At 36.3% G+C, this 19832-nt stretch overlaps 1 protein-coding gene across 3 annotated transcripts in view; it reads right to left on the minus strand.

The window, feature by feature from the left end:
- Window positions 1-19832, minus strand: part of Cadm2 (cell adhesion molecule 2) — a 956963-nt gene that overhangs the window by 222769 nt on the left and 714362 nt on the right. The gene's annotated exons all lie outside the window — the stretch shown is intronic.

The raw sequence follows: 19832 nt of genomic DNA on the forward strand, positions 1-19832 counted from the left end.
AACTAACAAAATTATGTATTACAAAAGGTAGAAAAGCCATTTAAAATCAGCAAGACAACCCTACCGGTGTACCTTTAAAGCTCCTTTGTATTTCCTTCTATATTTTGGAAAATGTATCTCTCCTAGGCACATGTGAAAACATACTGCAATAGTAACACAATAATCTTTAATTTCTCTTGGCCTAGAATTGATTTTGAGGGGTTAGATGGAGTCTTCACTGAAGGTAAGGCAGGGAATGATGTTGCATGAATTAAGCTCTCTGCAGGAGGATAGAAAACACACAAAACACTTCCCTGGTAGCTTTTTATAATGTAGAACAAAGCACATAATACATAAAAACTATAACTTTAGAGCGAATTTATGATAAAGGAAATGAAAAATGAATCCCACTTTACTGGGAATCCTTATAGAGCTGTTTTCCGAAATACAAAATATTGGCAAAACAATCTGACTATTATTTTATAAAGAATATTCATCCTATAGAATATTCACTGAAATATTTTGAAAGCCTGGTGTCATGGCATGCACCTGCAGTCATCACTATTCAGGAAGTTGAAGGAGCCCCTGCATTCCAGGAGTTTGAGGCCAGCCTGAATAACAATAGCAAGATATTTTCCAACAACATCAACAACTATACACACCACACACATATGTTATATGCATATTTGGTGGTTACCCAAGCAGATATTTATAACTGCCTTGCTCATGTTTTTATAATAGTTATCTTCATAACCAGAAGAATACATCTTATTAAATTCTTAAATGAATCATCGATTTGGATAGTGTCAGTATACAACCAAGTTTTCTATTTTTACATGTATAGTATCCACTATTAATGCCATCTCTGTAATCAATTTACTTAAAAGTACACATCTAATAATTTATACAAGGTTACCCCATGCACAAATGTAATATATACATTTCATTTCTGCATGATGATCCAGAGATAAAAATCTGCCAAGTCTGATAACAAACATCCACAGAGGTAAAAATGACTTACTAGAACCAGGTTAAAATACTATTATGTGAGCAGGTTAGTTCATTAAGTAAAAAATCATTTACATACTCAAGGTCATTAGGATGGCTTAATCATACCCATGAAATATAGTTCCCTTTACTTTTTTAGTTTGTAATGACTCTGTCATTACTCCAAGCACCACTTGAGGTTGTATGGGAGCCACTGGCATAAAGAACTTTATTACCAAGAAGCCTGTTGATTGGCACCAGAAGACACAGAAGGGCCTGAAGGGAAACATTTCTTTCCAGCCTTAAATGACACAAGCACAAAGGTTCATGACCACATTACATAATTAAGACTTCTGAGTATTAAAATCTCTTATCAGGGGCTTTCTCTTCTCAATGCCAGCCCCTTCAAGTCACCATGACAACTCCCCGGGACACTTTCCTTTAATCTTTAAGATGAATTTTAAAATTGACACCAGGGTTTCAGATAATATAGTCTTTGATGGTTTACTTGCAAGTCAGCAGGAATCATAATGGGGTGTGCCTTGCCTTCATCACAGAGATGATCTCTAGCAAGGGGCTCAGAGGACTATGAATCTTGTAAAGTGAGGTAGGGCAAAACTAAAACACACCCAAGCAAACATGAACTCAAACACAGAGTGGGAATACTTGTTTGAGATAATAAGCTCATAAATGTGGAGCTCAGTATGGTTTTAAGGCGTTTTTCTTAGATTCCCTTGTGTTAATGTTATGCATAAATTGAGCAATCCAGGGAGGAGTGACTCTCCAATATCATAAAGCTCACTACTGCTGATAAATATACATGTCTCACTCAGATGATACTTTGACTGTCAACAAGTGCATAAATAATGCTGTCGGTCTCCTTAAAGAATTTGGGAGAAAAGGCAGTGATGCTTACGACAACTTTATCTACTACATTTGCAAAATAATTTTCAAGACATCCCCACAAGAAAATATTATCTTCTCATTTCACAGATGGGTAGACTGACACTGGGAGGCTAAGTGATCTTTTTTTCCCCATGGTGAAACTAAGTCAATGAACCATTTAAAGTTTATCCTGAAAGTCCACCACTTTTTCTTCTCTTTCCAGAGAGGCTGTCGAGTCATAAGAGCTGGGTCATGTCTGATGAAATTTGAATTCGACAACAAGAGGACAAAACCATCAATAATCATTTTTATGATGAAATTTAAATTGTAAAATTAAATAAGAAATTTCACTATTTACTGCACTTCGCCCTTCTGTGCTGTACAAGAAACTAATTTTAATCATGATTTCAATATTTAATTACTGAATCACACACAAAAGAAGAGAAAAAATTTAGGATTGTCTTCACACTAGGTTTTGATGTATGTTGGCACACCTGCATCAGGACCTTCAAGGGCAGAGTGAAGACAATTTCCCTCAAACATCTCCCTATATGATTTCTGACTTTAAGGAGGTATGATCTCAGTCCCTTCACTCTTGCAGTGTAAAGTCCTTGAAGTCAAATAATTTAGTTTTCCCAATAGAGAGAAAACTCATGTGGAGAATCAACTAATCCTAAATACCCTTAGGATATGTGGTTTCTAAAATCAATTTAAAAGTCTGTATTGCAGGTAGTCAGAGTTCTTCTCAGAGGTCTGAATTGCCATTTGCTTCTGGTTCTGAGCAGCAGAGAACACTGAGTCCCTGGGACTTTCCTCTTTTAACTTCTCATGACTCAACTTTGCCTTTCAATCTCAAGATGTCTTTCTGAAGGAGTTTTCTCAATTGGAAAATTTAATATCATGTCAAGTTAGGAATATCTTTTCAGTTCATTTATTATTTGCATATCATGTGGGACATACTGTGTCCTTGTCTTTCATTAATACACGTTTGAGGGATGGATACAGAAAAAGAAGTTTGTTAATGAGCCAGCAAGGTGGCTTCATACCTGAGAAAAACTGATGGGAAGGAAGAAGAAACCTGGTTCAGTGAGTACTGGTTTGGATATGTTCATCAAGCTTAGATGCAAACGTTGTCCAGGCAAAATTTGTTCACAATTTACTAACTCCTTTTTTTGACTGGATTCATATTATTATTTGTAAAAGTGTCTGTTCCCTTCCTCAATTCTAAACCAATTTAGAGCTGGTAACCACAGGCCATGTCTGAAAGAAAGAAAGAAACAAACAAACACTAGGTACCCTGCTTGAAGACTTTCTCCTCTTCTCTATTCCTACAGACCCCAAACCCCAAATCTCGTATCTAGTGCTCAGCAGAACACAAGCTGCAGCTGTCTGTCTCCCCTGACCAAATCTTCTGTGGATCTCACAGACTGTCCCATCCTAACTTTCCTTCTTCAACTATTGGCTCTATTCCTTCTTCCAAACACAAAAGGCATTCCTTGCTAAGCCAAGGCCTGAACCTCCCAAAGCAACAAGTAGGCTGAAGGCAGACCCACACCTCTCTCCTACTGCCCTTGAGATCCAATCCCTCCAGTCTGGACCCAAGTTCTATAACAGAAAACCTGCTGTGGTCTCCCTTTCCTCTCCAAACCTATCTCCATGGGGTCACAAAGAACTCCTCCAACCTCTTTTCCCCCAACACATCCCAGTATCCTAGCATGCAACACCATCAGGCATTTTTTTTTTTTTTTTTTTTTTGGTTTGGGAAAGCACTCTGCAGGCTACCAATACAGAAACATGGACACCAACCACCCACAAAACCTTTGACTTACAATCTTTCCTGCCTGCATAATATGATAAGGCAATTTTGGCATAGAACTGTGGGAGTAGCCAATAAATGTCTGACTTGATTTGGTCAAATTTGATTAGACCCCCTCCATGAGAAGGAACCCATACTTGACACTGCTTGAGTAACCAGAAATAGAGATAAGATATCCTAAGAGACATAGGGAAAAAAGTAAACATGACTGATATTAAAAAAAAAAAAAACCCAACAAAATACTAATGATATTCTGGTATAGTCATAGGTCAGTGCCTTATCCAGTCATCATCAGACAGGCTTCCTCCAGCAGCAGATGAAAACAGATGCAGAGACCTACAGCCAGACGTTGCACTCAGAGAGAATCTAAATTAGAGATCTGCATCAAATCCCTCCTCTCAGAGCTCAGGGATTCCCATGGAATAGGAAGCAGAAAGAGTGTAAGAGCCAGGTGGGATGGAGGACACTGGGAGAACATGGTCCTCTGAATCAACTAAGCAAGGTGCATATGAGTTCAGATAGATGGAAACAGTAAGCACGGGGTCTACATGGGTCTACACCAGGTCCTCTGCATCTATGTTATACTATTAGGTTAGTATTTCTATGGGACTCTTGACTTTGAGAATGAGTCGGTCTCTGACTCTTGTGCCTGCTCTTTAGACTCTTCCTCCAGTTGGGTTGCTGTGCCCAACTTTGGTATGATTGATATTTCATCTTATTATATAGTGTGTCATGTTTGGTTTTTATATCTTAGAATTCTGTTCTTTTCTAATGAGAGACAGAAAGGGAGACGATCCAGAGGGGAGATGAGGTGGGGAGGGAGTGCAAGGAGGGCAGGAGGGGAAACTATAAATTGGAAATATTGTATGAGAAATAATCTATTTTCAATAAAGAAAAACAATGTAAAAAAGGTTTGGTCACAGGGTATCTTAACTATGACAGGGTAATCCTTCTTTGCATGCTCTACTTTATAGGGAAGTTCCCAAAGAGATGCCCATCATCCAAAGTGAATATACTTTCCTAGAACACTGGCTGGGATTTCAAGTATAGTTTGTGAGAGTAGAATGACCCAAATGTAACTCAGTTGTGCTAAATGGTCAAATCAAGGTGTAAATGTACAGACTTCTGCTTCACTAAAATAAAGGAAATATGTCACAAACTACATATTAGCAAAATACCACAAGACCCTTTTTAGTTCTTTTTGAAACAGTATTAGGAGTATATGTAAGGATATAGAAGTAGTGACTGAGAACAGATACATTTCAGCCTCCAAGTGGGTCAGGAACTGAAAGAAATAAACTGTACAAAATGTATACACTAGAAAGTGAGAAAAGAGCATATCATTTCTTAGCTATTAAGTAAGAAAAAAGCCATACTTCAGCTTTGTTAGATAGGTGGGTCACTTTGATTATGAAATTCTTTTCCTTTTCTCTTGTAAAAAACACCCCTTTTAATTCCTTTTCTTTGTCACCTCACCTCAACTATCAAATACTGCCAAAAGCTATAGAAAATGCAGGGAATTTAATGGGTTATGTTTGCTGTTATGTGGAGCTAGACTAAATAGATGTGCTTGTTGTATTAATGGTTTAGTCTACAGAGTCCATCTTGTCATCATCTCCACCTTTAAAATCATGGGACTTATGCATAGAAATATTAAAATCCGTGCCCTCTCCTATAGCCAGGAAAGGCAGAATCAAGAGTTTCAACACTTTTCTTCTCTTTTAGGCACTATTTGCTTAATCATAGCCTGGTTATGAAACAAAGTGAATATAACTACTGTGCTTCTGTAAACTATGGTTTTTAAGAGAGTGTCATTTACAGCCAAGCATTGTGAAGGCACATGCTGACCCTCACACTTCTTTTCAACAAGTGAAAGTGCATTTGAAATTCAATTTAAGCATAATGTGTGCAGCTTCTGAGATTCCATGGGATGAAATTCTAGCCTCTCCGCACTCAGTGACATAAGTTGGTTGCTTGAAATTGACCACAGAGGGAATATTTCTACCATGGAAATTGGCAAACACTATAAGCTGATGATTTTCCCCACAGAGAAAGTTGTTAAATATTTCAGTGAACCACTGAAAGTCACCATTGATGTCTCTGGTTGCAACAGCTGCACAGGTTTTTAACTTATTTTTTCTTCCTCTGACCCATCATCAATCCAGTGAAAAAATTTTGAAACAAGCTCCAACTTCGCCTCCACTCCTTGTCTACTGAGGTGGAAGTGCTAGATTTCCTAGATTATCCAGTTTATGTCAATCTAACATCTGTGGTTATAAACTTTCACATTTATGCAGCTATAAATTGCTAATGTATAGATAATAAAGAAACTTAAAGGAATAATTTATACACCAGGATGTTAAATGTTGTCCCAATCTTTCCATAGCAGAATAAATAGCATCTCTAGCCTTTCATTTCTCCAGTGTTTCAATCTGTTGTACAATTAAGGAACCTCAAACTAAAAGAGAAGTAAACTGATGCTTTTCTCCCACTGAATTAAGTTACTTAACAGCTCTCCTTCACTTGTAAGTTTTGCCCCTGCCTTCACTGTCAAACCACAAAAATATCTAGCACACCATCTCACAGCCCAGGAAGAAGCCAACTAGCACTTTGTTGATAGGCTGAGATGAACCATGAGAACAAAGAAGCAGGAAAAAGCTGGGGTAGCATTCCAAGTGGGCAGATAGACACACATTTTAACACTGATCCTCAAACATGGCTGCACTTCTACAAACAATAAATTTCAAGCTTTGCTATCTCTTCAATGCATGAGTGGAAATGATGGTTTTCTCCATCTCTCTCTGAGCTAAAGATTCAGCATGGACCACAAAAGTGCACCAGTGCAGCTATGCACGACTGCTACATCTCTGAGAGCAATAGTCCCCTGAGAAGAGTGAGGCTGGAGGTCTGCACTGCTGAGAGGGAATAAGTTAGTCGTTTCAAAGAACAAATGATGAAATTTTGTGGGGTAATGAACAGCAACTTGGGATCTCTCATTATTCTTTCTTTTCCTGAAAATCAGGAAGACTCTTTGAAAGATTGATCCAGACTTAAAAAAAACAAAAACAAAAACAAAAAACAAAAATAACAGTACAAGAAAACTACAAGAAAACAGAACACACAGCTTTCCAACAGAAATGTATCAAAACCTCCTGAGTTACACAATGGCATGTTGTTTAATCCTCCATTTTGGGGTGTGGTTCTGTGTTGTCAAAGCTGCTCACTTTATCTGTAAAGTTATCTAATTCCCAAAAGGTACTGCCACCTGAGTCAAAAAGCACACATAATATTTTGGTTTATTTAAACAATATTTTTGTTTTCACTCAAGAACACTGTTTAAATGCAAAATACATTGTGTGTGTGTGTGTTAAGGTTCTTATTTATTTGATGGAAAAAAGCACAATTGCCAAGTGTATCCAGTCGATGTGGAATCTTCTACTTATTGTGAAATATGAAAGCCAAACACACATTGAAAGAAGTGGACTGCTCATTTCAAACTGATGTGCAATGCTGACTATTTCTAGTCTCAGCTCTCTCTGTCCATCTTTCTTTCCTCCCTCACTCCTTCAACCTTTTTTCCCTCTCTTTTTGTCTATCTCTATTATCTCTTCTACCAACTAGTTCGGGGTATTTAAGTAAAGAAGTACATCTTACAAAGTTCAGGATCCTTCATGTTGCCTAAATTAGAGTCTAAAAATAAATCTAAGTGCACACACAGCATGTTATTACTTCCACTAAATTACCAAAGGCATTCCAAACAAATAACCTTCTAATGTGAAAGTTGTGGCTCAGTAGTTGTGTGGACTGAAACACGTATTGCATGCTAAAGCCTATTGGATTGCAAAGCACAAATGCCATTAATGCATGATTTCAATTCTCAAGGGAACCACAATGAATGTTCCATCATGTGAGGAGCGAAATTGGAGGATAAATTAAGACTGATAACTAAGTGCAAATTGGTTCTACTTTTGGGATAGCTCTCTCTTCTTTCACATACTTACTTAGCAATTACTAGTCATTTCCTTTTCTGTTTTCTATTTTGTTTTTTATATTCTAGATTTCAGGAATTTTGGCCATACCAATTAATTTTATTTTTCTTTGAGTCTATTTCCTTTTTTTTTTTTTTTTCTTGATTCAACTTTCCTTTTAGAGTATAACACCTGGTCTCTACCTTCTGTGCCATCCTTCAGCCCAGCCACTGTGGAGCATGGCCATCAGACCTGTGCTGCCTGCCAGTTTCCATAGAGACAGGATGCACATTTGAGACCTGTGTTCCATTACAACTGCCAGACCAATGCTGGGAAGAGACAAAGCTGGCGGGCATTGGGTCTTGCAAGGCCAGGAAAGGTTGGAAGGACTTTCTCTTCCTGATATTGAAGCAAAGCAGTGCCAAATTGGCAGCTTCTGGGAGTTACAATCCTGTAGACCAGATCCTGGTGTTCACGGTGGCCATTGTGAGCATTACACTCTGATACCAACTCAGGGAGCAGAAGCTCTTGCATACCCAAAACTTGGCCCTCATCCTTTGCTGGCTTCTGATCCACGACAAAAGGCTCTTTCAGATTTACAGTGGCACCCGCAGCTCCTGACCCACAGAATCGTAATTCTCCTCTAAAAACTCTGTGTGTCTTTCTCTTTTCCAGAATGTAAGATGAGTTTTTTAGGTTATTCATCACAAAAGATAGTACCTATGGAAAAACAAGTCTCCGATTTATCCATACAGTGACTCTGACTAGGCGATCCTGTAAACTATATATTGTATACTGTAACCTTCTTTATTATAATATTCACAGCAAAAGTGTTCTTTCTACATAAAATGTTTTTTCTATCCTGTTGCATTAATTTTATATTATTCAGTATTATCACTAAATCCTTATATTCTTAATTTAGAAATTTTAATTTTAGAGTATCTATGGTTCCCAAAGGAACTTATTATGTGAATGTTTTATCTTTTTGCATATAGACTGCAGTTTGTTAACCTGTATTTTAATATCATTTGACTATTTAAACATTTAGTCTTTTTAAGTTATATCTATATAAAGCCAACTTTCCTCAGTCTAACTCACTCTCTAAATATTTTTTAATTATCTTTCTTATACAAACTATAACTAATCAAATGAGGGCATTTGATTCTTCAAGCAAAATCCAGGCTGATAAATTCTCACATTTACTTTCAAGAATACTATTTCATGCTGAATGAGGAAGACTTACAACTTAGTCACTTCACATGCTAACCAACTTAGCAACTTTACATGCTAACCAACACACATTTGAGAGGCTGGTTCATGGTGGAGCTCAATCAAGTCAAAATTGACATGTGATTCTGGACAAAACATTCTAGAAGGGTGGGACTCTTCTCAAAACAGGGTGAGTGGTCGAGCAGTAGGCACAAAATAATCTTCTGGTGGAAAAAAAAAAAACGGGTGTGCGATTATGATTATGACATTTCCTCTGGGGGAAATTCAATCAGAATCTAAAGGAGTAGTAAGGCTGTATACACGTATTTGTTACTAAGATAAGTCTGAGAAGGTTCATATATTAAGAAATGATAAATAATACTAAATTTAACATATTTAAAATATCAAACACAAAAAAATTTGCATTGCTAGTTATACTTTTAGGAGGAAAATTAAAATTTAAAAGTATAAGAAAACAATTCAAATATTATTAAAATATTAACTAATAATAAACAACTAACATACAGATAAAATAAATACACTCTTGGGCTCAACAATGCATGTTCTTACAGTCCCTCCACTTTCTTGACAATTGGACACCTGGAGCTCCACCTGGGGCCTGGCTGAGGATCTCTGCATCCACTTCCATCAGTTATTGGATGAGAGTTCCAGCACGACTGTTAGGATGTTTGGCCATCTGATCACCAGACTAGGTCAGATCAGGCTTTCTCTCGACCATTGCCAGCAGTCTACAGAGGATGTATCATTGTGGATTTCTGGGGACCTCTCCAGCACTCTGCCTATTCCTGTTCTCATGTGGTCTTCATTTATCATGGTCTGTTATTCCTTGATCTCCCTTTCTGCTCTTGATCCAGCTGGGATCTCCTGCTCCCCTAAGCTTTCTTTCCCTCAAATCTTGCCCTTCATTACTCCCACTGTCGTCCAGGTTGTTCATGTAGATCTCATCCATTTCTCTGTCATTGGGTGATCCCTGTGTCTTTCCTAGGGTCCCGTTTTCTAGGCAGCCTCCCTAGAGTTGTGTAGCAGTCTAGTCATCAGCACAGGGACAGACAGCCAAACGAATGGAAGCACATGAATGATGAACCAAAGGCTGTGGAGCCCCCAGCTGCATCAGGCCCTCTGGATAAGTGAGACAATTGAATAGCTTGAACTGTTTGGGAGGCATCCAGGCTGTGGGACCCAGACCTGCCCTTAGTGCATGAGCTGGCTGTTTGGAACCTTGGGCTTACACAGGGACATTTTGCTCAGCCTGGAAGGAGGGGACTGGACCTGCCTGTACTGAATCCACCAGGTTGAATTGAATCCCCAGGGGAGTCTTGGCCCTGGAGGAGATGGGAATGGGGGGGAGGGGCTGGGGGGAAGGTGGTTGTGGGGACAGGAGTGGGGAGGACAGGGGAACCCATGGCTGATGTGTAAAATTAAAACACAAATATAATAAATAAAAAAGGAGAAAAAAATACAACTTACAAATAAAATAAAGATAAAAAGATAAATTATAAATACAAATATACTAGCTTTCAATCTGGTTATGTTGCTGTTTTTCCTTAGTTTTAAATGGAAAACATGATTTATCAATTCTAATTAATTAAATCCTGGTTTTAAGCACTAGGTACAGATTTAAGTTAGCATCTATATTTAGGAATCATTATTTTTTTGGATTGTCACATGTTACATTTCAGAAAAAAAAGAGAGAATATTGACATTCCCTCTATATGAATATTGTCTATGAGTCTCTGTAGAAAGTAAAAATAGTTGCATGTATGCATTGAACATATCTATTTTTGTTTAAAATAGTCCTTTTATTTCTGTTTGAATTATATTTCTATAAACTATGAATTGTGTAAAGTATACAAATAATAATAATGGATTTATAAACATATATCAAATGTATTATAATCAACAATTTCAATCTATAACAGGCATCTAAGCTATAAATATAGCACAATGTTTTCTAAAAATGTTTCATATTTTAATGGATTTTCCCAATGAGACATATTTTAATGACATGAATTTTTTTGAAAAGTCTGTGATTGATGCTGACAGTGTGTCTCCATGAGGATGACTTGAATGAATCAATGGGAAATGATCCTTCAGAGATTAGGGTGAAAGGGAGACAGCAAAATAGAGACAAAAGCTGAAAGAAATACCCAGTTGAGAAGTGGTAACATTTCAGCTGCTACCTGCTTCCAAGAAAAAGCCAGCCATTTCAAAATAGCTTTAGGACGAGGATGGCAGAGAGCCAAGAGTGTTCCACCAGAATCCTGAAGTAAAGGTTTCTAAATCAGAGCCAAGTCTGGCTGGTGGTGGAAGGAACTGAACAGAAACCGAGCACACACACATATACACATAACAACAACAACAGCAGTAGCAGCAGCAGCAGCAGCAGCAGCAGCAGCAGCAAAACACAATGAGGTTCATGCCTGAGAGGCAACTGGGGGTGGGATAAGGTAAGACAGAAAGGCTGGCCAAGAGAAATCACATGGACCTTTTCATGTTGTAATGATCTCCCACTTAACTATGAACCTACTTTTATGTTGCAAATGACTCAGCTATGTTCTCAAAAAATAGAAGATTTCTACTTAATTATTAACTCTGAATAAAAGATTTTGATCTTGCACTTGAATCATTGTAAAAGTTAAGCAATCAAGAACTTGGTTAAAAAATACCAGAATGCATTTAAATTTCTTTTTATAAAAGTAAAAATTCTCTAGGTTTTTTTTGTTGTTGTTGTTGTTTTTAGTTTATACTGTGAACAACTTTCTACTTAATGTCCAGTCATCTTTTATTGTCTTACACTTTTACTAAACATTGTTGTCTCTCATATGCCCAAATTCATTTCTCTGATAGCAAAGCACTTATTTCCACTCTAAACGTCATGGATCTTTACATTTTTTTTTTTTTTTTGCTACTAAAAAGGGTGAATTTTCATTTTACTGCTCATTTTTCTTAATTTGCAATGTATTTTGGGGTGTGTTCATGTACCACACTACACGTATGGGGCCGGAGGATAGACAACTTGCAGGAGTCCATTCTTCCCTCCCACCATGTGGGTTCCAGGTATTTGTTTAGTTTCTTAGGCTTGGTTAAAAAATCAAAAGCCACAAATAAGGCTAGCAGCTTTACTGACTGAGCCATCCTGTCAGTTATTATTCAGGGTGCATTAGTGTTTGGGGAGAAAGGAAAATAATTATTTTAATTTTATATTTAAAGAGTTTTCTTCATTGTTGTTCAGAACTATTTTCTTAGTGGCTAAATACATTAGCCACTCAGATGAATAGTGTGTTTCTTAAAAAAAAATATATTTGGTATTTTTCTCTGTATATTATAAGCTCGATAAATATAATTCATTTTTTGAATAATGTAAAATTAATATTTTCTAGATATAGAATTTTCGTCCTCAACATAACCACTGATGATATGTAAACCTGAGTTATGCATAAAATTATTGATTATAAAATTCTACACGTACTTTGCTTTTCATTCCCTGACAGGAATACAATTGTGACTCAGAAATTGTGGGCAAATAATTCCAAACACATGAACATTGTGTTCAGATGATATCTCTTTAATTATTTAAAATGGAGATCAATATGGAGTAACATATGAATCAACTTAGAATATTCCCTGAGGAACAATTTCCCTTTTGAAAAAAAAAAAGTGCAGTAACACAGTGGTTAATAGGATGTGTTTTTCACTGTTTGATCATTTCTGAATGCACAAAGATTTCATTAATGTTGATTTCACCCATCTTGTCCATGTTTACATGCTTTGATGTACTAGCCCTTTGTAGTGCCATATTAGATCTAGGGGAACATTACCCTACTACAGCAAGTGCAAACTGCTGTGGGAAAATATTTAAATGGAAGTTGTTACTTTGTATAGATTTGTGCAGACAAACCAGTTGAAGAATTATACTTTTGATGAAGTAAAAAGTGAAAGAAGACCAACATCTGCATTCTTCTTGATTATTGTATCTTCATTTGGTTAGATAATTAGAACACAGCAAAGTTTTCACGAGGTATTAATGAAACAGTGAAAAATTAAGATATTTTGCCGTCTTTGGATTCTGTATTTAAAAACTGAATTCTAGAGAATAATCATAAAATGGGAACCAGGCAAAAGGCATTTGTTTAAGGGGTACTGCTGGCAAACTGTAAGCCTGGAAGGAAAGGAGTCACAGTTGATGTTAGCACTTACTCTCCTCTCAGAAATGCTAAAAATATTAGGTCATCAAACAATTCATAGCTATATACTGGATTGAAAATAAGTACAAAACAGGGTGGTTTTAAGGTACCGTATTAAGTTCCCAAATGCCATTGTTGACATCATTATTAAAAAGAAAAATTGTCAGAACTGATTAAAAGTAGTTGTACCAAGAACTGGTTTGTTAAACCAGGCTGTGTGATGTCATAAGTAAAACATAAAAGCTGAAGAGATGGGGTATAGGAAATTTCCTGGAGTTAGTGGAGCTGTCAACTCACTAATGTAGAGTGATTGAGGTAATCCAACACTTCTGGGAGATAAACTAGTCTATTCTGAGGTGACGAGAAACTGCACACATTTAAAAACATTTCGGAGAAGCACAACATATTGGACAGCTTATTGAAATCCATGGTGTATTAACTTCCTTAGGATTTGGGTGAGTCTAGCATTTGATAAGCTTGGTGTATTCCCTGGGTATTGTAAGTATGGAGCTGAGAATTAGGCTAAAGTTTTAGCACAGTGAACACTACAGTTTGTATCAAAACAGAAACAAAAACACTTCACACCTCTGCATAGCTTTCTGGAGGAGGCATTGCCTCTTTCAATCTCAACAAACAAGTTCCATTATTCACACTCGATGTTGTTCTGATTTGTCTTGCCTTTCTTCTACAGCAGAGAAGAAACAGACAGGTTTTGAGAAAGTTCATGAATTCCATATATAATTTGCAGAAAAACAAAGGACTTTTCTAAGTTAAGTTATATGCCTGCTTCTGTTTGGATACAAATATTTCTGCTAGGGTGATATATGATAGGACGACATATGATAGGCAGATGTATTGATCCATAGCTAATAGATTTTTTTCTTTCTGAATCATAATGTCATATTAATAATGTTATGATGGCCCCCCGTGGGTTCACATATTTGAATGCTTAGTGGCCAGGGAGTGTCACTATTTGGGAAGATTAGGAAGTATAGTCATGGTGGAGGACTGGGTATGGTCTTGGTGGAGGAGGTGTGCACTGAGAATGGGCTTTGAGCTTCTGAAAGCCCTTGCCTCCCTCCCCTCTCTCTCTCCCTCCCTACAGATCAGGATGGAAAACTCTCAACTATTGCTCCAGCACCATGCCTGTCACTATGTCTAACTCCATGACTTCTCATCATAATTATGGAATAAACTTCTAAAACTCCAAGCAAGGCTCCAATTAAATGCTTAATTTTATAAGACTTGCCTGAGCTGTGATGTCTCTTCACAGCAATAGCACAGTAACTAAGACAACAGCTAACACATATTGCTCAAATTAAGACATGTACCTAATATTAGGTTTTTCTAATTGTCATACATAGAAGCCTTCTCTCAAAGAAATTCTACTGATATATAAACATAAAAGAGTTAAAATGCAGTTCTCCTAGAAGCAGATGATGATGTCCCTACTAGACAACATATGATAACACATAAAAATCCCAATGCCAAAAATTGATTATTTCTTTGAGAGATGTCGGATAGCCAAATAAAATACCCCCTGCCCCAAACACACAATATAGGCTATTACCAATGCTTTAGGTTAAGCTTCAGATATAGCTGCATACCTCTGTTAGTTCAAGCCCAGCCTGGTCTACATAACAATTTCTAAGGTAGCAAGTGATTTGTAGAGAGAACCTATCTCAAAAAAAATCAATCAATCAATCAAACAAACAAACAATCAAACCTAATACATGATGATACCACATAGTGGAGTCCTACCACATGGAAAAACAGAACTAGTATACCTGGAAACTGCCACATGACTGAGAAGCTTTGATAGTTCTGGAGGGTGTTACACAAATGACATGGGTTGAAAAGCAATCAACAGTCTTACCTAGTTGCAAATCCTGTAATCTATAATAGCTATTGACCTGGCAACACATGTCCACTTGTGCAATTAAGGCACAAACATCATAGGAGTCATCAACAACTTTCTGACTGGTTTAAGAACTGTTCAACAAGATGAAACCAATATTCAACACCATTATTGTGCCGGAAACCTATGGTTAGACACATAGTTCCTAGAAGAATCCCTACTACTAGTAATCTTCTAAATGGACATAGTGTTAAATGTACTTTTAACAACATATTGCTCTATCTATACATATCTCAATTTTCACAAGGAAGCTTTTATTTGTCATAGATGTCAATTAACACAGATATCTAAAACAGACCAAGGTATAGAGAATAGAAGACTGAGGAATGCTCAACACTAAATGGAACATAAATACTATACACCCCTGCAGGGTTCAGGCATCATTGCAGAAAAGGGGCAAAAAAACCCTAGGAGCCAGCAGTGATAGATAATTGCAAAGAAACAATGTCTTCATGACACTGGACATAGACATAATGATTGTAACAACATGCACAGGAGATGAACAAGATCATGAGAGGCTCAATCCCATGATAGAATGGAGAGTTGAGCATCAACTCTCAGTAATGGGAGAGGAGCTATTGGCAACTGATAGCAGCTAGGAAGGAGAGAGTCAGTTTTCTGTAGGAGTATAGGCCTGGTAAGTGGGCCACACTCTAGTGGAAGAACATAATCTAAGACTATCTAGACATTCCATGAGTCTCTCTCAGGGTCCTACTTGTTACCTAGCTTCTCTGGGTTGTAGCCTGGTTATTGTTTGCTTTAAAAAATCAAATCAAAACAAAACAAAACAAAAAACCCAGAAAAACATAATAACAAAAGAAAAATTAACAGGAAATAATTAGACTTGTCATGTGCTTTGCACTAATAAAAAAGCAGATAGCTGGGAATGATAAAAAAGAATATCTAGACATCACAAGTTGGACTTGCATTTAAAATAAAATTCATGTAGTTGGGTGAGGAGGGAAATAGCATAGACATGGGAGGATCTGGGTGGGTGAAAATGATTAAAATGTGTGAAATTCTCAAAGAACTAATAAAATGTTTTTAAAATAAATTCTAATAGAAAATCCATTTTATTGTTAGTAATTTGTTCTTGCTTATAACTTTTAAAAAGTAGATTACATATTTTCTCAAATACCTTTGGTTATTTTAAAAAATTTGAATGAATTATTAAAAAAGATGTGTTTTCCAATTTCTGTCACTGAATGGAATACTTAGAAGGATCTGAAAGAGTTCCTAGCTTGCAGACACTGGAAGAAACCTGGTAGTCAGGAGAGTCTCACAGGCAACAATCAGACTCTATGCGTTAAAAATCAGTAATTGTCTGGGGAGATAGCCCAATGAGTAAAATGCTTGATGCGCAAGCCCAGGTCCTTGAGTTCAGATCTCCAGCATGACATAGTTTTATGTCATAGTGTTGCAGCCCAGTAAGACTAGCACAGAGAGGGGAAGGATCTCACTGCCAGCCATTCTAGCTAAACAGGCAAAATCTAGGGTCCACTGAGAGAACCCTGTCTCAAAAATTAATATGGAATATGATAAAAGACACATAACACTAACCTCATATCTGTGCATGTGAATGCATAAGTAAGCAAACATGCATATACCTGCATGCTTCACACACACACACACACACACACACACACACACACACACACACACATACAGACACACATACAAGCCATAAATAAAGTTAAGTAATTAAATCTCAGTAATGACAATAATTTGTTAAGCTCATATTTGTTGCTATAATATCAGATTTCAGTGCTGAAATCATCTTCTAGGTAATACAAAGTAGTCTAACAAAATTACCTTATGGAAAAAGTGGTACATATATTTCTGAAAAAGTAAACAATGTACAACTATTGACATTTAAGAGTAATCTCCAAAAGCATATTTACAAATTCACAGGTCAGTCACTAATAAAAATCATATAATTAGACAATAAGCTATCATTTATTAGAATTGGGATTTTGCTATTATTAAAATCAAAATATGCAATGTCATGACAGTAGCTTTAAATACAGAATACTAATTTAACAAATAATTTTTGACATATGATATTCAGCCTTTCACTTTTAAAGTTAGATTGTATAGCCTCAGCGCATAGGAAATATTGACTCATATGGCAGAGTCGATAAGCATCAAATGTCCCTGCAGACTTAGGCTAGCAAACTGCTTGTGGATCCAGCAGATGTTTCTACTGTCTGGGCCAATGGGAACCTTATGGACCTTTTTTCCATTAGTTCCTCCCAGGGGCAAATGTTGACACAGCAGAAATTTGGATTTAGGCCAAATTAAAAACAGAAGGATGGATGAGAAAGTAGGAAATGCTCTTTTCCACAAGTAGTGGTCATCGGTGGTTTGAATTGACTATTAAGCCATCTTTAATGGTTTATATTTGTGCACTTACTCCTTCATTTAACCAAATCCCTATAATCTGTTCTTTTTCTAATAGTACTTATCGAAACCTTATAAAGCCATGCTTTGAATATGCTATTTGTTTCAAAATGTATACAAACAAACAAAAAACTTTGAGTATATAAAATAAGAAAACTGATTACTCCTGGTACCTTTTTCCTCATAAAAATAAAAAAAAAATGCCTAACCATTAATTTGTAACTGATCAGAATTAATACACTTTTTCTTAATGTAACATAATTAGAAATGGCATTTTTTTAAAATCAAGGAAATGTTTTATAATTAAATCCAGTCATCACCCTTTATTAAATGTTATTTGTATTCAATTGAATTTTAGACATATTTTCTAAAAAAAATGACTATTTGAATGTGGATATTTCTTATATCTCCTTCCATTTTCTTGCCCTTATCTATACTGGTACAAAGGAATGTTCACTGATTTTTACAAGATTTGTGGTAATTACTTATGTCTAACTCATGTGTGATAAAATTATGTATTACCTGCAAGTGAAATTTCTCCTGTAATCCACAACTAACTTATGAGAAGAAAAAATATCTGAACAAAATAGAATGTGTTCCTCCACTCTGAAATTTATTATGGAACCATTGGATACATTTCCTCTTAACAAGGAACAAATAGGTGAGGAAGAAAATGAAACCAACTTCAAGAACTTTGTGTTTGTTAAATCCTCATTTATTCTAACATTATGTGTTGCACAACTACTATGACAAAGGCATACTCAGTTCAAAAGCATAGAAACAACAATATACATAAGCTTGCATATGCAGTATGACCATTGTTAGGAGTCATTTTAATAAGGTTAATGTTAACAGTGTCCTGTGACAACATCAACAGTGCTCAATCAGCTCCAAAAGCTGCAGCAAGTGCCTGATAGGCAGAGCCTGGTTTTCATTTGTTTCCATGATTACTTTGGAGAGGGCATGTCATTTGAGCAAAAGAGCGGAGCATAAGTGACTAAAAAATGTTGGCAGTGTTGGAAATGTGTTATGCTCATAATATTTGTGAAAGGTGTGGAGAAAAGACACTCACTGGTATGAATTTTGAATGCCAAAATTTTCATAGTTTTGCTTCCACATATTCTAATTGCCAGGAACTTAATTGTAAACCTTTTGAGACCACATGGACATGACTGAGTTTTTTGAGTGGAAATAGAAATTCTTGTCCAGAAAGCCAGCAAGCATGACCATGACACAGAAATGCAGCAAAGATTTAATTTCCACATGAGTATTTTTAGCAAGCTTTAGTCTTTGGTTAAATAGAAATCAAGTTGATGGTGACTTTACTTTTCAGCAAAACAGTTATAGACATTATTCTTGACCATAAAATAATGAGAAAATATCCTCCACAAATAGATCTTTCTTTTTGTATACTATCCTTCATAAAGGAGACTAAGAGGGACTTTCAGATAAACTATAATTTGTTAGACAATAAATAAAATAAATTATTATGAGGTCCTCAACTAGCTCATGGCTTTGTGTGAAGACAATAAAAATACTACACAAGATAAACTAAAAGTAGATTACAGCGGGTGAATGAACAATTCATTTCATTTCTAATTATTAGTGTAATAAATGTAATTCATATTTAGTAATGAAAAGCGACTTCATAGTCAAGATAAAGTTTAAAACAGAAGACTGATACGGATTCAATGAAGGATCGATTAAGCAGGAAACTGTCAAGAACAGTCCTGGTATTCCAGAGAGATGATGGAAAGCATATTGTTGTCACTAGTTAAAATAGGAATAAAACAGGATAGTAGTTTGCTACATTGTGTTGCTTAGCAAATGGTCCAAACTATAATGGCATATAATCAACCTTTTTGTTTCTCCGTTTTCCAGCATTCAGTTGTCTATTCTTCCTTGCACATCAGTGGTCAGTTGTTAGTGGGGTCAGATGTTAGTAGTCTTTGTTGTGGGGATGACTGCCCTTCAGCTAGAGTGTTTTGGGGATGGCTGACCTTCAGCTAGAGTAACAGCTAGTTACTGGGCTTAATTTTCAATACTTGACTCAAAGATTAAACAGTTTGCATAGTAGATCTGTTCTCACTTTATATTTGCGATTGTCCTATTAGCCAAAATAAGTCATATTCAGAGGCTGGAAGACTACAGGGAAGGGTACTTGTCACGGGAATAAGCGTAAGAGTACAGGATCAAAGCAGCAGGTAGTGAATGGAACTCAATTATTGGATTATTGGGAAAAGATTAATCAATATACACAGAAACAAGGAAAAAAGAAGTTTTTTTTTCATTGTGTATATGTTGCAGAAAAATTAAGCTTACATAAGTTATAAAATCTATCCCAGTGAACTAACTAAACTGTGGTCCAAGGATTTGTGAAGGATGGAAGCAGAATGCAGTACTTTAAGAAGTAAATGAGCAATCATCAAATAACTACCTTAAGTGTAAGTAAAACTTCAGAAAGT

The sequence above is a fragment of the Onychomys torridus genome, chromosome 12 (assembly GCF_903995425.1).
Source record: "Onychomys torridus chromosome 12, mOncTor1.1, whole genome shotgun sequence".
Lineage (NCBI taxonomy): Eukaryota > Metazoa > Chordata > Mammalia > Rodentia > Cricetidae > Onychomys > Onychomys torridus.